This window comes from Pholis gunnellus (assembly GCF_910591455.1).
Source record: "Pholis gunnellus genome assembly, chromosome: 1".
Taxonomy (NCBI): Eukaryota; Metazoa; Chordata; class Actinopteri; order Perciformes; family Pholidae; genus Pholis; species Pholis gunnellus.
Window position 1 is genome coordinate 15,355,434 of NC_136528.1, and position 20,716 is coordinate 15,376,149.

The window sequence follows — 20,716 nt, forward strand, 5'->3', positions numbered from 1 at the left end:
AAAGTACATTCCCATTTATTAAATCAACATGGCAGAATGGTCAGAGTGGCGACCATTTTTATGTGTAACGTCGCCAGTGCAAAGAATGTAGCAACTTGCAGCAAGTCGCAGACTCACTGGGACTCAGTCATGCCAGCATGATGTGTAACTCAACAGCGTTGGCATCAAGTTTATGTTACAACTGCACTCTTGCTCAGCAACATTTACATCTGAGTGTCTTCTCTGTGGATTAACATTTTATTCACCACTTAGTGCCTTGCCTACTGTTTGTATTCAGCAGTTATATAGAAATGTAAAGCATTTATTATCAATATTTGTATAGTTAATGCATCACATGAGATGAGATTGATATTTCTACCTTTTAAATATTGTCTGTTAAATATGAGGTTACAGCCAGCAGACAGTTAGCTTAGCTCAGCATAAAGACTGGAACCAGTATGAAATAGCATGGCGACAACCAGCACCTCTAATGCTCTCCAATATGCACATAAGTAATTTGTTTGATCTATTAAAAAAACAATAACTAAAAAGGACAATTTATGGTTTTACTGGTGGTCATGCTAAGCATAACTTTTGCTTCATTCATTTACAGTACAGGTGAGAGTGGTTTGGATCTTCTCATCCAACTCTCTGTAAGAAAACAAATAAGCAGATCCCGCAACATGTTGAGCTACTCATTTAAACACAGCCAATTAACTATATAACAGAATATTACCAGCCAAAAAAGTCACCTGTGCATTCTCATAGCTATGTTATGTGTATAACCAGCATCTCACTGATTCGGTTTAAGTAAAACTAGTATTTTATTTGGCTTTATAGTCATTGGTAATCTCAACGTCTCATAACACAATACACAAACATGCCACAGACACATCATGAAGACCAATAACACCTAATGCACCAAAGCATTATATAACAGATTTCAATTTCAGGGAGAAACAGAGACATGTATAGTAAACCCCCTAGTGGGAACAAACAGCGTGTTCTCATTCTCCCTCCAGGGATCTCTCTATAATGACTGGTATTTTTCTTTACCCCAGCCTTGAAAGGTCAGGGCCTGACTCGATGCTTTACACGCCCACAGTAATACTTTCTGGAGCGTGGCGCAACACCAGCTAGCCCACAAGCTAATTAATCCAACATGCCTTACAACCACCTGTCAAGCACTTCATAAGCGCCGGTCAGTAGCTGCGGTAAAGGGTCAGTGCTTCTCAAACGGCCAGGGTGCCGAAGCGTGAACAGAACGCGGTGGAAGCAAAGGTGGAGTTGTCTGTTGTGAGAGGGCTTGTTCACACAGTCATGTATACACACTCCTCTAGTTACAAAGCAGATAGCACTTTTGGCAGGATTTCATCGAGAATATCTGTTATGTAGTGAAACATCTTTTTTTTATTCCCACGTGTCCTCATCCCTCACAAGTAGTTTGTTTCTTGTCTTGTCCTTCTTAGTGAATATAAATGTAGAATACTTAAAAAACAATTTGTGGCACAAACTGATGCGATTTAGACTGTAAATCATTTTTTTCTCTTTACTTACATTTGATTGCAAATTAACAGGGAACTGACTCATATTCACTGTGTCGAACAATGTGCTGCTCAGGGTCAAGTTTTCATTGAACCCTGCATGGTCAAATCATTTTATTAGATTAACACTCTCATTTCTACAGGCTTAGTGGATAAAGTCTCCGATGCTCAGTCACAGATGATCCATATCCATCTAGATCACATGCTTTATCTGGGATCATACTCAGTATTCCAGAGAGGAATCAATTAAACAATTAGAAACAATTGATTTGGTCTTACATGTGGTGAAATGTTTAAGTCCATGCTCAATTAAATACAAAATGTATAGCTTTCTGTAGTATATACCTCTTAATGAACTTCATACACAAATAACATGAAAGTGAAATATAAAACAAAATGAGAACTGAAAATATAAAATAAAGTCTAATTGTCTGTCATGCTTTGGTATAATTGATAAGCCACAGCAGCAGCTATTATAGACAAGAACTAGTTCAAATCTTCATGAATGTAAAATTCTTTTAAGCCCACATCTGGTCTAAAGTGCTTCTGTGTGAAGTTACACAAGGATCTATTAGTTAAAGTGAAATATTTTTTCCAGGTGTTTGGTTGAAAGAGTTATTGAGGCTATCAGGCTGCCTCAGTGGATGCACCATGCTGTGGATGGACTACCCTGCTGAAAACGATAGGAGATTACTGCAGGTGGTACTTTTCTGTTTCTTGCTTTTTGTGGCTTTATCGATTGTACTTGCTTGTTTACCAGAGTTACAATGGATTGCTACAATGTATCTTTATATTCTAAATTGTTGAAGCCTTCAAATGATTGTGGGTCTGGTTTTGCTTCAAAAATTTAAAATCACATATTAATCCTATATTTTTATATTGTTATTCTTTTTTAAGATTTTTTTTTTTTTTTTTTGCCTTTATGGGATAGTAGCCTAAGATGTACAGGACAGTGGGAGCGAGAGGGGACGACATGCAGTAAAGAGGATCCGGGCCGCTGCAGTAAGGACTCTACCAGGTGAGCTACCGGGGCGCCCCAAGTGTTATTTAGGTTTGTTGGTTGTTCAATAAAATGTTTTCAGCGGTCAAATGAATCTTCCAAAAATAAACTTTTTTTTCAACGTAATTCAGAAGTGTATTTTGAAATATGCCAGGTGTTACAAAATCTCAGATTAATTGACACATCAACCTATTAAGAACCTTGCATATATTCAGTATTGATATTTTACAGATCATCTTGCCAATGCTGTTAAGTGTATAAATGTGTTTGTTTGTTTTTTTCCAGCAAATAATTCCAAACTGTTGCCATCTTTTCAGCCGATACTGTTGCACAGTATAGCCAAAACACCATGGAGGACTGCTTTATTCTGCTCTGAGTAGTAAATCCAGTAATGACAAGACGCACACATGCACGCTGACAAGGCATTATACAGCCCGGGGTACCTGGCCTTCTATGTGAAACCATTATGCAGGATTTCTGCCTCCTGCTGAATGCAGGTGGGATGCAGGACCTACTTATTACAGCCCAGATGTGCCTGTAATCCATCACTGTCTCCCCTGCCCCCATCGCACTCTGGAGGATGTCTGGAGCATGGCCCCCAAGTGTGTGTGTAAATGTGTATGTGTGTGCATGTATGCTTGTATTGTCAGTCATTTTGTATGCACATGTATGTGCTGTTTCTCTCTGCTCCTCACCTTCATTTTTGTCTAAAGCCATTTGGTTTATACAATATTAATTAAAGTCATTGAGAGTCTCTCAGAATTGTACATATTAATGATAGTAGTTCATATTAAGCAACTTCAGTCCACCTATTTTTGCCAGGCTCTATAAAACTAGGCGAATCATTTATGTGTTAGTTAGTAGATGTGAGTGAAACCCAGCTGCCGTGGTACAGATGGTGTGGTAGTGGTGGCTCCCTCGTTATTCCTGGTGCTCATTATATACTCATTATTTGTGCCACTCTTCTTCCCCTACAAAAAAAAAATAATGATCTGTTGTAGGTCATGTGTTTGGCTTCTTGTTGCAGAGTGATTTGTCTGTGCTGCTATGACTACTGGCACATCCATGTGTAACTGTTGCACCCACCGAGATGAATTTTGTTCATTAATAGAACCTACATGAGAGGACCTACCTTCCTCCTGTTTTATCGATTCAGTTTATAAAACCCATAATCCTGTTTTCGAATGCTCATTCAGCTCAAGTGCTGCTGAAGCACAAAGGGCAATTAGAACATCAAGTTAAAACAGTTTTTTATACGCTGTTGCGGCCCCTCAACTAAAGGCCTCTGGAGAGTTGATAGGCAGTAGCGCAGTTACATGATGGCTTATTTGAGTGTTTTTGTGTGCCTGCTGCCCCCAAAGGATCACCTCACTCTGACACACTGACAACACAGGCTGATTTAATAGACAACAATCTTTGGCCCTAGCCGGTGACCAACTTGCCTTGCAACTTGTGTCACACAGATCGGTAAAGGATCTCTCTGTTTTGACAGAGCTTGAGGTGCACTGAAATCTGTAAAACCACTTGAATGCTGAACAGCTTGGCAGACTATTGAGCTCGGTGAGGCCAAACTATTTTCTCCAACCACAAGGCAATTAAGCCCTCTGTAGATTCCTCTCTTAACAAAAGCCTTGCTTTTCTTTGTTGGTTTAACATTGTTCTGTCTTCCACTAAGCAAGGCTCTACATACTCCTGGCCAAATCAATAGACAGATGTACCAATAGATTGCCTACAGATGCTGCCCACACTAATGAACAAGTAGTTGAGCTGAGGAGAAGCAGGGATCAATTTCATCATGTTCCCAGTAAACCTGTTAGTTTGCTGATATTACAATGTTATCCTGGGGAGGGCGTGTGTTCCTCATCTGATTAAGCCTCTGTGTAAAAGGTGTAGCTGTGCTCCGTCAATACACAACGATTTTTGCGGCGCTATAGCACCACAAGTACACATGCTTCCCCTAACTCCCACCCCTCTGACCCTTGCTGTCTCAAGTGTTGCAATAATTGCCCAATCAATACACCCTATGTCAATTGCATCATGCCAAGAAAGCAGAAAGCAAAAAACAAGCAACAGACACTATCTGCTCCCCCCCGAGGCTAATCTGTCACTGAATCAATACAAACGATGACTGCAGATGACAACGGACCGGGTGATATCATCTTTCATCTACCGCCACCAAAGGAGCCTCCTCTATGAAATGTGGCGGCTATAGTGGACTACTGTTACTGATTCTGCCACCATTCTTCAATGTGTCCGGCTAAAGGGAGGAAGAGCAGAGTGTGTGCTCTCCGAGGGATCTCTTGTTCATTCTGAAAGCGCTGTGAGCAGCACATTGTGTCTCTGGTGTTAAGGGTTAAGCGGAACAGTGCTGATGTTGGACAAAATCCTAGCATCTGCAAAAAGATACGTTCTCACAAATCATAAGGAATTCTTCATTTCAAACAAGCAAAAATATTATAATTGAAGGTATCTTTAAAAAATATATGAAGCAAACTGACACCTTTTCACTTACATTACGGAAAGAACACAAATAGATAAAAACAAACATACATTTAACTTTTATTGATGGTATGTAAGCTGTGTTATTTTCTTACCTGTGTGAGAAAGAAAATAATAGCTTAAAACACAGATACAGCAGCTTTAATGTCAGCTGTAATACATTATGTCACTCTCTGCCAATAATAAGGGAAGAGAAGAAGGTGGGTCAGGAGAAGAGACAATATTCAACACTACAGGTGTTCCAGAGTTAATCTTCCTCCCTCTCAATTTCTCTTCGCCTTACTGCCTAACATAATCTAAAATCGACAGTATTGCGAATTGTGGCAGTTATTAGTCCTCAAATTTGGATATTGCTGAATGATTTAGTCAACAACTAAAGAAAATGTGGACAATCAAATTATAGAATCACAATTTTGTGTAAATTAAGACTTTATCAAATTGTAATGAAATATATCTTCGCAATGGCATTTCATCAAACAAGTTGTACCTGATGGTCTCTTCTAAGGAATTCCCAAAATTGCCTCAACTTGATGATGCATTTAATAACACAGTAATATCCATGAAGGTTAAATAATTTACATGAGGGCTCATGAAGAAAATTATTCTTACTGAAACACATCCTTTAGATAATTGATGTCATTGCAGACACTGTTGTTGGTATACTGTGGTGAATACATTTACATCTATGGTTGTTTGATATTGCGGAAAAACATTTTAAGGCTACTACAGTTGCTATATTTGGGGTGCACTAATTGTCGCTTCTCTATTTTGCCCGTTTGATGGTATGTAAGCTGTGTTATTTTCTTACCTGTGTTAACTCACATATACTGTTGGCTGTCTGGACTTTGCTTGAGGCAAGCAACTACAATGCTGGTTATAAATAAACAGATATATTAAATGTGTGGCCATAAGGCACTTTGTTGGCATGTGGCCATACGATATATGTATAATACAATACCCTCCAAGTTTGTACGTTCCATAATTGTAATGGATGATGTGGGGGCTAAGATGTTTGCCTCTGCAGAACATATGTGGAACGTGCAATTTGTCAATTATCAGCCCTTACTAAATGCGAACACAAAGATTTCACTTGACACCAGCCCAACTGAGCATGTGGTTCATTTGCTAAAGACCAGAAAGAAGGCAAACAGCAACGAAACAAGCCGGAGCTGACGATGTCTTGCCGTCCTGGCAGAACATCACCAGGAAAGATACCAAAGACAACAAGTGTATGTGAATGGTGATGTCTATGTTTTTTAGACTACAGCCTGTCAGTTAGTTCAGGCTATGTGAGGGATGACCGAGCCTCTCAGCACATTACACCATTGTAAATCACATATTGGGAGAAGGAATCTCTTGCCCACCTTAATCCGCACCTTCTTAAACAGTCAGCACATGTACTACAGTAGATCAGAGGAATCAGGGATATCACAGAGAAGGAAGACACACAGAGAGGAACAAGGAGAAGAGAAAAAGAGAGACATACTTTCCCTTTCATCATTCTCCAATTACCTTCTCAACCACTGATGCCTCATTTAGCTGACATGCTACTTCTGTGCATACACTGTGAATGCAAGTCCAGTTGTAAATTGTTAAGTTAAGTTTGGATGACAAAGGGAATCAGATCAGTGACTCTGCTTTGCCTTAAGCTGAGAGAGAGAGAGAGAGAGAGAGAGAGAGAGAGAGAGAGAGAGAGAGAGAGAGAGAGAGAGAGAGAGAGAGAGAGAGAGAACTAAGGTTAAGCAGCTTTGATTATTCTTGAATGAGTTGAATGGATAATGGGCACAGAGAAACATTTAATTTGTCATACACTTGTTGGTCCACTGACTGGTTGCCTGATGTATTGATTGACTGACTTACCGGTTGGTTGGCTGCCTGGTTTGCTTTCAGCATTTGAATGAGTTATAACTTCTCATGTTTGACTGATATTCTCACAGCAAAGCTTCAAACATTACAAGAGTGTCCTGGATAACACCGTTTCATCTCTGCTCGTTACAGTGTAATAAAAACATAGAATGAAGAGATAAACTGTGTGTAGTCATCATCTCAGCTGCATTATGTAACATTCATTAGTTATATTGATGCTTATTGTCTTCCGAGGCATTTGGGAGAGATCTTTTATCTAGTTGCTTTATGCATACATCACGAGACAATCTTCAAATTAATTTGTATGACCTGTAAAAATGTCACACTCTCTTTATTCATCCTTCTAATTGTCAGGGCAGATTTTACATATGTAATTTCAAATGTTTATGGTTTCAAACATTTAACATATTGACCGAAATAGATCTTGTATGTTCCCCAGCAAAAAAACAATGATAATCATAACAATAAAGTGATATTAATGAATCTGCAGTGAAGCTTGGAGCAACGATACACAGGTGTATGCTATGTTTTTTTCCATGGCGAACACACCGCAGTGTATTGATTGCTCATCACAGCTGGTATGATGAAGTTATAACAGATATTTCATTATATAGTCACAGTTATTGAATGTGTGTTTGTTTAGTATAATCTAAATAAATTCTAAAAACTAATTTGAAGCGTTTTGTTTAACTGTAGGATACTCTGATCCTCATTACCATTAAGGCTACCTTCCATCCTATCTCTTTATTATTATTGAAACTGCATCTTGGCTTAATTAAGCAGAATTATTTTACCCCAAAGCTGCAGAGTATAGGCTTTTATTTTAACTATTTTGGCAGGACTTCAAAAGAATAGTTTAAATTCTCAAGTTCTTTACTGTCATATGCACAACAATTACAGAGAATCAGTTGATGGCAATGCGTATCTTAGATCTCAGGCTCCCTCCAACAATGCTCATTAAATATGTATAAAAAAATTTGAATCCAAGACAAAACATAACACAGAAGTTAGAATATAGGGATGGAATATACATGTACCAGAAACCATCTTGCGATGGGATCACACTCACAAATTGGGCCAGGGTTGTAAATGGGTGGGGAGCACTGACCCCTTCCCTACTTCCTACCCCCCGTAGTTCCGGCACCTTTGCTCGGACCAAACCCATCTTCATTTTGATCTCAACTACACATTGACAGTATCTTGCACGGTCGTGACGCTATCACGTTGACAACATTCATTCACAAATTAACTGTACATACAATTCGCAGCTATAATGTTACTGCGAAACTCATACTCATCATTGCACACACGCTTGTTTTTTTTTAGCAGATACTTGCTAACGCTACGCCCAGCTTGCAATACACGGGCTGAACTTTGACAAAGTATACCAGGCAGACACACAGCTGACAACCTCGCAGCTAAACTAAATGATGCGGTGAAGACTGGCAGACAGGCAACATTGTGGCTGCTAACTTTCACGTACGAGTAAACTGAGGCAGCAAGGCATGGATCATTTAATTCTTCAACACACTTGACATTCTATTGGTCAGGGAATTTTTACAGAGTTACTGCACAAAAAAATCCAAGAGCAGAGGAGCAATCCAAGAGCACACGTTTCCCAAGCACAGAGGAGCAGCCTGAGTGTGGCGAGAAGGGCTGAAGCTGGAGAGCAGGACATCTTTGCTAGCAACAATATATCAGCGAGTAAGCATACAGTTTGAGCAGAAGCAGAACATACACAGAAGTAGATGGATATGTTAATGTGTATTGTCATGGGATAAATAAATGCCATACACATTTAGTAGACTGTCCCAACCACACAAATAATAGATGGTGTGCACGTATACCCCATGGGTGCATCTATTATTTCTGGTTTTACAGTGCTTGCTTCACTAATCTTATTCCCACTTGGACAGGTGCTGTTTGACAAATGTCATTTCATGTGAGTTGTGTGGTAGTGTGTGTGTTATTCTGGGTTCAAGGTTCCCAGTAAGTGTGGTTTATGCCAGAGAGCACTAGCTGTTTGATCCTATTGATGTCCTCTTGCTGGCTCAGAGATGTGGACCCAGCAAAACATCGGATGTGTAGCCTGCACACAAACACACACACACACACACACACACACACACACACACACACACACACACAGACACACTGTTGGCAAGCACCTCACAATACAATACGTATCGCGATTAAACGTGTCACAATACGATATATCGCGATACAATACAATACATATTGCAATATATTGCAATACTCTATTTTTTTATGAAAATGTTAAATTACTTCAAAAGGTATTTGCGATGTCACTCAGCAGAGAACTTTCCAAAAAAATTCTCATTATGTCACTGAACACATTTGTACAAACATTCATTTGCCACAACTTCATTTGAAAATAAAATACATACTGTATTATTTTCTTATTGTGTCACTGACCATTCTTAACTCACAAGTAGATGCCATGAACACCATATGAAATAAAGTCCATTAAGTAGAGTTGTCAGTCACTATGGCTGGGTCTTTCACATTTATATCCCATTCCTCCAGGTTCAGTTTTCAGAAACTCCGCGATGTCACTGCCTGTACGGCTCTTGTGATGTGGTGTGACGTAGTCGTAACATTCGACTCAGTGGTCTAGTGAGCAATGGTTTAACACGTTTCGTCACCTCTTCTTAAATCCTGGGCAATACACTGCCACATCCATCATGTGTCGGCGAGTCGGGATCACATAGCGCGGCTCTACAGTATACGGTCGCTTGCTTGTGTGACGCCATGTTGTCATTTTGGCCGGATCATGTGACAGGTTAGGAGGTCACTGGCCTTTGCTTAGAAGGCAATATGCAGCAATATCTAGCGTTACAGGAGCAGAGGTGGGGGTTGTTTGACACACAAAGGAATTGGTGGCAAATTAAAGAACATTTTAAATCCGTTTAAAAACAGGATTAAAAAATCGTCCCGGTAAGGCATGCCCAGAATACCTCTACAGGGACGCATCAGAAGGCATCCTGATCAGATGCCTGAATCAGCTCCCCAATGTGAAAGACCAGCTCCTCACCCTGTCCCTGAGCTTGAGCCCAGACAAACTGTGAGCAAGGCTAGATCCAGCCACCTATTTTCTATTCAATCCTATTAGCTGGTAAACTGAGAGTTTTGCTTTCAGGGTCAGTTCCCTGTTCCCTGACCAAGACCCTGATGGGGTTACAACTCACTCCCAACCCAACATCCAATCCAACATATGGCAACACAGAACAATGGGCTCAACTTCCAGGACGGTACAGGGCATATTTTTTATAAAGTCTATAAAACTATTTACAATGCAACAACTCAATAAGTCACCTTATATTGAGCTGCAGTGAAGGGATTTTGTGGTAAAATGTTGAGGTCCATTACAACGATGACTGTCATGGACCCTGTCTGAATTTTAGGGGCATTAACATGCAGCTCATTATTAATAATTAAGGTCAACCAGCTTTCTTGCTTGCAGGCTAATCCCCAAATCTTGCTGATACAGACCCAGATCCAATGCGATGTTGCTTAATCTTACACTTACAGTATTTTGCCCACCAATTATGGGCCCATCCCATCCTGATAACTGTGTCCAAAGCTCCAAAATGCAATCTACACTATGTTCTATGTTTTAACAAGCAAAACTTTAAATTCGTTAAGTATTTACTGATAATTGAGCAGCCCTTAACTACAGTAGTTGCCCAACGGATTTAGTGTAGTTTGTGGTATTGTCATGTTTTTGCTCTCATATTGCGAGATTATAATGTGCACACCCCTTTACACAAACCAACCACATTTCACACAGAAATGGCTTTCAGGGAAAGCAAACATAACTTGGTGAAGCCACACACTCTTGTTAGACAAACACACACATGGCTAACAGTTGATACATCCACTCTTTCCGCTGTCTGTCTCTGTCAACACTCCATGAGACTTAATCAAACTCAAACAGTGTTAAGCCCTTGTCACCCTTTTCGTCCTCAGACAAGGAAGATGGAATTCAATCCAATTTATTAATTGTCCTGACTGCATAACAACACTGGAGAAAAATATATTCTATACTAGTCTATTGTAGTGTTGCGGTGGGCCGCTTTCAAGCATTAATCAATCTATATCAATCATATAATTTTCCCATTTTGTGTTTATGTCCAAGACCACTGGCAAAGAAGGTGGAATAAAAGAATAAGAAACATGAGGATAAAAAGAAGCTAAATGTGAAGTGGGACTAAAGCTGATAATACAGTAAATATCCCACTTAAGGAGACAAAATGGTACAAAGAAAAGCCTAAGAAGTGAGAGAGTAAGTGGGTTTATGAAGCAAGGGAGATGATTTAAGATAGTGGGAGAGGGGAAAGGATGGGAGGGAGTAGGCCACCCATGCGCTCCTCTAATATGAGGCACAAATGAATCTGCTTTTTATCCCAGCAATGCACACACCATCTATATAGCCCTGTCAAACCGAAGAGGGTAGCTCACTTATGCTGCAAACATACGCACACAGACACATACACACGGGTGGCAAGCTCATTTTTGCTGCTGTTTATTACCATTATCACCAGATGAGAGGAAGCGAGCAAGAGCCAGGGTGCATTTCGCCTCTTGATGCCCATCATCATCGTCTGAGTCTCAGGTGTTTATCGAGCCGTCACTTTGTTAGAGGCCCAGCAGGCATCCTGACAGCCCTTCATTCATCCTCCCTTCTCTTTTGTTGCACTCCTTTGTTGTTTCTGTCACTTTCTGCATTTGTTTCTCTTCTCTGTCATTTTCCTCCTTTCCTTTACATCTTAGTCTTATTTTGGAAGCCTCCTCCTCCTCTACTTGTACCCCTCTTTCCTTTTTACTTTCTTTATCTTCCCATTTGGTCACCGTGGTGACAACAGCCCTTTTGCTTTGCTTAAATGTTTGTTTACAAATCTGTCTATTTTCTGGGCTTACTCAGGCAATTTCAAAGGCGAAACTGTGGTGTTTACGCATTTAATGATCTCAGAAACCATTTTTATCCAGTGGTTTAATCACTCCCAAGTGCATTTTTATCACTCAGGTGAAACATCATGGGTCTAAATTAGATGTTGCGCCTATCAAAATTCAGCTACTAGGCCATATTGCTGCCCATTATTTTAAAAGGCAATTACTGCGTGTGATAATTACGTTAACAGACAATTAAGAGAGACTAACTTTATCATGGTTTAATTGGGGATCGACTGAGCTTTCTGCATTGGCAGCTATTAGGGGAAAAGCTTGTGCTTGAGGCGGTACACTGTGGCTTCACTTCATTTGAAACCCTGCTTCAAAGGGTTGACTGTTTTAAATTAAATATATATTACACATGAAATATAGAAAAAAATGTTTTGTTTTTCTTTCTTTAGTTTAAGCAAAATAAAACTCCCTGCATCCAGTACAGCCCATCTAAATACCAGCAGCATGAATAATAATTGGAGCTTAAGATGATATTGACAGCTTACAGGACGTAATGCCACATGCTTTTCTGCAAAGATCTGTCAAATCAATCTTTTCCATTGAAACCTTTAGTTTCCATTTAGATTGTGGTTTAGGCTTGTCAATGGGATCTTTCAATATACAGTACATCTGACAGAGCAAATATTGTATTGCTTTTTGGGTCAAATCAGACCCCATTTACACCTTATGTGTTCTGTATCTGGATATCTTATCTGGAAAATGAAAATCACATGATAGATATAAATATATGCAGAAGCAGAACACTTTGTGATCAGATCAGCCAGAGACCACATCTGTGGGTCCATTTCATCTAGATGTGAATAAATGCAATCAGCGTGACCCCAGTGAGAAAAAAAAAATCCACCCAGCAACTTGTGCTAATTTGCATATTAACAATCAATCACAGTGAGTGTAAAATAGAAGTAATGAGAGTGCTTATGAATATCAGGTGTGAATATAAAGACCTGTGAATGGCATTTCATTATCTAGATACACATCACATGTTAATATCATGTGTAAATGGGGTCTCAGATGTGATGGAGAGCCAGACATTAAGAAAGGCATACAAAGAAAGCCTCTTGTGTTTGCTATGGCTCCAAATGAACTCTGAAAACTACGTCTGACACAGATTCCATTTCATACACAATTAAATTTACACTTGGAAGATTTGGGTTTGGGAAAATATGTATTTTGGGGATTCTCAAATAGTTTCATTAGATATTAGGCCTAAATGGATGACACATAACACACATATATTACCAGGTTGATGGACCAAGGATTATCCTCTTGGGCCATATAGTTATTTCTCTTGCTTTCTTATTGGCGCCTCTGGTTCTTTGTGTTTCATTAAATGTACCATCCTCTCTCTGTTGGTCTTTCTTCCTGTTTCTTTCTTCCTGTTTCTCTTTAATTTCAGATCACCTTTCCCTGAATTGTGTCACTATTGATGTCCTCTCTCTCAAGCCATCAAATTCCGATCTCCACCTTTTTAATTTTAATGCATCAACCTCTCCCTCCTCTTTCTTTTCCCTCCTCTAATCCTTACCCTTTCCTGTTCCTAAATGGTTCTTTCTCTTTTGTCTTCTATTCCTTTATTGTCTCTCTTGGGTTGCAGGTGAGGTTAAACCCCTCTGTCGCCCCTCCTTCTTTCTTTCTTTCACTCTCTCCTTTCTCGCTCACATTTCCCTCCTGTCCTTTCCCTATTTCTTCTCTTTAATTCTTTTCTTTCCCATCCTGTCTCAAAAACGTATACGGTTGATCTCATCTTCTGTTTTACCTTTCTACATCCTGCCATCCATCTTCCATCCTCTAATCCTCTTCTTTTACATCTCCATCTGTTCTCCATCTTTCTTTCCTTTCTTGCTTTCGTCTCTGTGGTTCGCAAGGAGCCCACGTGGGGGAGAAGTGTTTGCTGCTCTCCTTTGCTTATCCCGCCACTCTTTCCTTCATGCTCTCCCCAGTCCCAGAGGTTTCAGATTCACGTCTCCCTCTTTCCTCCTCCGTCCTCCTCTCTCTCTCTCTCTCTTTCGCCTAACCGTCCTCTCCCCCTCCCCTTCCCCGCTACTCTCGTTCCCTCTTCGTTCCCGTGCTCCCATGGGTGCAAGTGGTAGAGGATGACGCTTCGCTTTGATTGCTGCATGGCTGCAGGCATTCCCGGGGCAGAGTAGCTGTGGAGCTTCAGTCTGCTGGATGTAGTGGTAAATAATCCCGACTGGGGAGAGAGGAATAGAGAAGTACTCTGGAGGGAAAGAAGGAAGGAAGGGAGTGGATGGGTGTGCATGGGTGGGAATTTTGTGTATATGTGTTTGTATTGGGATTTTGGGTTGGAAGGGAAGTGTTATCACCAATCTACTTTTTGGATAGATTTTTGACCATGTTTTAGTTAAAGAAATGGAGATACATCACACAACACTTCTACACCTAATACATGTATATTCACAATTGTATTATTTAATTAAGTACATTAATGAAGAGGCAGCATTGACTGTCAGTTACTTTGACTGTAATGACAACGGTTGCCTAAAGCATACGTGTGATTATTATTATACATGACAGACTTTCAACCTTTTGCACTATGCGGTATACATAGAATACTACAGAATATAGGCTTAGAAATGGTAATGATTTTTTTATTCAAACTGTGACATTGTCGTGCTGATTTACATTCACGCCACTGCTGTTTGGGACCTACAAACAAATGTTTTATTCATCACTGACTCGCAAGCAAAGTCAACTTCACGCTAATCAAATGGAAGAGAAGAAAAGACTTTAAGGTGAGGAAATTTCTACTAGTTTAATTGAATATTCACAGGGTGCCTTTTAGGAGGGGTTTGAGCTTTTTTAATGACACACCGTGTTTTTAGTTTAGAAGTACAAGTGAATGCCCCTTCAGATGTGGGGTTACCTTTATGGTCCAAAATAAGAAATAATGTGAGATGTTAAGAAGATATTAGCATCAACACGACTCTCATCACAGCACTCGTAGAAGTCCTGTCTTATTAGTGAAGGGGCGTAAAAAACACACCCTCCAATTCGGAGAAAAATCACCTGGTTTCTGAATTTACTCACTCTTACTTGAAAAGATTGGTTTAGATATGTTCAAGTCTATCGTAATGCAATACTTGTATGTATGCTTAAAGAGTTATTGGTTGTTGTAATAATTACCCAGGTCTGGGTAATCTCTCTGTCAACATACTCGGCATGTGAGTATTGTATTGAGATAGACCTAGACTTCGAAAAAATCTGAAATCTATCTTTTAACCAACCATCCATCCCTTACCCGAACCTTTAGCCAAACCCAAGTCTTAACCCTAACATGTAATGGTTAAGCTTGTGGAAACCAGCTTTTTGTCAGCCAATGGGAGTTCCCACAATGTGACTGCTTGAACAGATTTTTGTCACCACGTGATTAAAACAAGTATAGACACACACACACACACACACACACACACACTTGCCCTCTTCTTCAAGTATATAATATAATGTATATAATGTAATTATAATTAATAATATAACACGTTGTATCTTTGTGTTCAGCTTTTCCATTCTTAAATACTTAATCGTGTGACCCCCCTTAATAATCTAACGAGCTCTCTGAGAGTAATATCTTTTATTATGCATCAATTTAAATCCCAGAAGAAGTAACACACATTCTAATTGGAATACAAAAGTTGTAATGTGAGTACAAACAAGATAAAATGTGGAATTATTAATCATTGATTAAATGATCATGGCTTCTCTTAAAATGGAAACATCTTGGTTGTGATTTAGATTTCACTAAAGAGCCTTTTGATTATAATATTGGCCACTCATTAATAAACCAAAGCTCTTTTAAAGATTGAAATATTCTCTAGTGCATTGGTATTAACATACAGTCACTATGTTAAAGGAATATATGAAATATGTTTTCCATATGTATATATTTATGGATATGGACCATCCTGATCATTATATTTTTGCATTACAGTACACGCTGATAATGATAGTGTAATCTGTATACATATTGGCTTAAATATCACAGTACCCGTATCTTATTTGCCTGGAGAAATACACGACACAGCTCACTCTACAGTTCTGTTGCTCAATCAGTACAGGGGATCAGCCAAAGGGTTTTCAAGAGGATTTTCAAGAGCAAAACAAACTGCCAGCTAAATCTTCTGCTGAATTTGCTGAAGCTGTTTAGGTGAAAGGGGAGTTCACTAGTGCTTCTTAATCTAAAAAAACAACAACCCTGCTGTTTTGGCATTTCTGAAAAGGGTTTAACAATAGCATAGGAAGAGCGTGCACAAAATGAAATTCAAGGATAAGTGTCATACTCAGGGAGAATTGCTTTAAGGAGAATTGGAGATTATACAAAGAATTTTAAAGTTTTTGTTAAATTAGGGCGAATTCTTCGACTATTGAGTGACAACTGACAGCAGGGTCATTAAAAAGCAAAAATATAGCTTCAAGCGAAGCCTTGACATTTTGAACCTCAGTCTGGGATGTTTTCCTTACAAGCTATTGCAACAATGTGGGAGAGAAGTGTCTGTTTAAGCAATTCAGCTCACAACACTTTAAACTTTCAAGGATTGTTAATAATGTTTTAGAAGTCAATCTTATTAGGGCAACTGAAAGACAACTTGTGAGAAGGTTCTTGTCGTAGTATGAAAAAGTGTCTGTTAAGAAAATGTAAAACACCAAACCCCATTTAGCCCAACCCTAAAGTTCTCTAGTTCAGTGCAGGATTCTTGATATTGACATGAATGTTGAACTGATACCGCTGTCATGTAAATAAAATGTCTGCATTCACTGTCCCACTAAAGTGATTTTCTCACCTTTGCATTTCAATTATACGTAATATGAATGTGAATGATTATATTCTTGTTTTGGATATTCTTGTGATTTTGGGATAGTTTGTCTGTTAGCAAAAAGGTAGAGCTAAGTTTTCACAAATAATTTATCCCAACACAAAAACACATCTATTCAAACTAAAGGGTTGTATGTGACGATGACTCACTTACAGATGTTATCCTGGTACCATCTCTCCATTTGATAATGTAAAGTGAAGCTGGACAAAATGCTTCTAAATAAAAACTACAGTAGGCTAACTGTCGCTATGCTTAAAAGGACAATGCAAACAACCCATCAGTTTTGTATTCTTTGTGTTCTTGAACTGTTTTTAAGACTTCAATTGTACTGAACATATAAAAAAGTAAGACAAATCCACAGAGATCCACAAAGTTGATTAATGAGAAAAAGTCCTCTGTATTCGTTTGATGACTCTTCCATTTTCTCTCCGTTTTAGTCAAAGTGGCCATTTGACAGGGGTTTTCTCCAGAGAGAAGATAAAAGGCTCTCTGTGTGCTCCCTGAATGCAGTGATTCATGTATGGGCCAGTTGAGAGGAGTCCTGAAATCACCCATTGTTTCTTCTGAGCAGTGGGAAGGCACATACTACATAAAGCTTTTAGTAGACGAACCCATATCTGTCCACTTAGATGCAACATTCTTGTAAGACTTGGAGGTAATGATTTTTTTTTTAATTGCCAATTATTTTTTGTTATCAATCATTAAGTTTATAAACAATCGGAAGATAATGATTTAATAATTTCCTGCAGCTCAAGCCAATTTATTCATTGCTTGTTTCTTTTTCTCTCTGACCAACCGCCAGAACCCAAATATATTAAGTTTACGATATAAAACAAATCATCAAAGTGAATTAGCTATAGAAAAAGAGACGGTTTGCAATTTTTGCTTGAAAATTACTGAGTGAAATTATCAATAATTAAACTTATTCCAGATTGATTTTCTGCCAATCGACATATTGATTAATCAACTAATTGTTGCAGCTCTATAGGGACAGTTTAGATCTGTGATCCTTGAACTGTTTAGCCCATTGATGGATTCAAATGAAGCAATGTCTATTTTATGACCAAGGTGAACAGTTCAATCAATGATTTTTACTTTGAGATAATCTGAGATCTAAGTAGTTTTAGAGGCCCAAGTGACGTAAATGTATCTCTTTTAACAAGAAAGATGAAAAATACCATATTTCAAGGTAACAGTATGTTGTTAAGATCCCTTTGTCCTTATTATCCTTACGACTTAGCACTTAAAGATCAAGAGTCGTAATTTACCTCTAACAAGACCAAATAAATGCCGAAGAATCTGGTAAAACTTTACAAAACTTTCAGTTGAACCCTCCCTGAAATCAAGCAAAAAATAATCACACACCAGTAACAGAAAAAAAAATCATTAAAGAGGCAAATTGTCAACCCTAGCTCTAGTTTATTAAAACCATGATGCCTCAAATCTTCTGCCGTGGCAATGATTGGCACTACACAGCATCCTCATCTCCCCTGCACCACCCACTGCATCTCCACAGACAGATTCAAAGAAACCCAGAAGCCACAAGTGGACAGATGGGGTCATCACATGAGACGCTGCTGGCATCTCATCAGCTCACACAACCATCAACTCTGCTTCGTCAGAGGCAGAAAGGTACATCGTAAACAACATCAGAGGCTTCTCTCACTTGCATGTGTCTTCCACCACTCTGCTATCTTTTGATTTTGACTGAAAAAAACCTCCACGGTTACTCTGTGACTGTTAGGAGCCGCCTGTCTATACCCGCTCACCCCAGCATTTTCCCAGGCTGATTCTTTGGACCTGGGACGTCACGTCTCCCCCTTTACACTCACTTTGACAGTTTTCGCCTCTTTTTCATTACTTAGTGCTTCCTAGTACCCTATGAGGTGTTGTTGTCTGTAGATATTAGACTGGCTATACAGTTTGATTACACATGATCACATGATTATGTTTCGGTATTGATTAGGTTATGTTTAGGCTAGGTCTCACATAGGACATGTCTGTTCTCTCTTGCCTCCTTGCTCCTTAACATTTTATAAACACATTTAATAGGATGGGATCAAAAGAAAAGAATAGATCGATTTTGACATCTGAGTGCAAATCACTTGAAAGCTGTTGAGGAAAATTGACTCAACTGATGACACTATAAATACATAGAAGTATGGAAGTCAGAGTAACTTGTAAGGGGCAAGCAAACTTTCTCAAAAGTGCTTGTCGGATGGTCAAATTGGAACAACTATAAATACTTTGGATTTTTGACACGGTTAGACAACACGTATTGGGTGACTTTCAATCAACTAAACTAAATCTTGAACCCTGAATATAAAAACATACAGTTAGCTGGTGAGGCTGAGGAGTGCATTGGCACTCTCATCCTTGAATGTGTAGAAAGGAGTGAGAAACTGCTAGTTTACCTCTTGGCTGAAAAAAATGCTTCCTGCCTCCATCTTAATGGGGAACTTCCACTCCTTGCTGACTCTGTGTAAAATAAGCTTCATAAATAATCTCAAATCCAACTTGATGAGGCACTTGAAGAATATAATAAAAATGCATTTATTCTTATGGCATATGCATATTTCATTACAATACTGCATAGTATCTGCATATTTTGGTGAAGGTTCTGCGTGTTCCTCCACCATTATATTGCACATGTGCACGCATCTGCAACTTTCTTCAATCTCAAAACCAACTCAAAATTGTTAAGTAGAAGATCCAGATGTGTTTTACTGATTATTATTCCTTTGTTGAAACTACGGGCTCGCTTAGTCTATATTTGTGCTCTTCCGTTCAGTATTCTGCATCTGTGCTCTCCCCACCTCCGCTGTCACAAGACATTTTCCCCCATAGGAACGATTAATGTGTAAATGTTATTGTCCTGGCTTCTGTTCAGCTCATACACTCACAGCTGCCTGAACCACCTGATGACCAAGAAATCCCCAAACTGTGTTTTTACAGGCAACTGTAAAAGAAGTACATTTATCATGGGCAGTTTTAATCTAGGATTAGTCTTGCTAGCCAGACCTATCTCCACAGCGCTGTGTACCATGTGCTAAAGAAAGGTCTAGCTCCACACATTATCATTCTGGAATGGGGAAAAAACGCTCTGATTTAATTGTATTTCTATAAACCAATTACAATCATCTTGGGCAGCAATACAAACCGGATGCAGAGTGCAATGCTGGCTGAAATTTGTGGCCAATGGCCGGCTTATTCTCACTGTCAATCCACAGGTGGAATATATGGGGTCAGATCAGTCTCAATAATTGCAAATGCACACAGAAAGACTCACAAATGCAAACAGAAAGATTCACAAATGCAAACAGAAAGATTCACAAATGCAAACAGAAAGATTCACAAATGCACACAGAAAGACTCAGAAATGCAAACAGAAAGATTCACAAATGCAAACAGAAAGATTCACAAATGCAAACAGAAAGATTCACAAATGTGGACAGAACAATCCACAAATATATTCGATTTGCAAATGCACACAGAAGGATTTACAAATAAATTTGACTCACTAATGCACGCAGAACGATTCACAAATACATTCCAATGCACACATAAATAAATTACGATTTATATAAGTGTAAAAAAAAAATCACAAATATATTTCTGCATTTGTATGTATTTGTGTGTGGAATTTTCTATTTGTTTGTGGATTTGTATGTATTTATTTGTGGATCGTACTGCATTTATTTGTAAATCGCTCCACACAAATGCATTTTTTTCGCCATGGACCATCTGTAGCCAATCACATGTCAGCCTCATTTTCAACCGATCACATGAGCGCAGCTCCCCCCCCCACAAGGCTGCCGGCGGATAATGCTGCGTTCACACCAAACGCGGCGTTAATCGCGTCATTCGCGCCGCCGGTCTCGCCGGGGACTATTTGTCGAGAGGTCACGACCTGAAACTACAGGTACAGCACAAGCCTGGTCCTCGAAAACCTTTTTTTGCAAGCAGATCAACACCGATATGGAACAGCCTGAGTCAAGAAACAGTCAGTGCTTCCT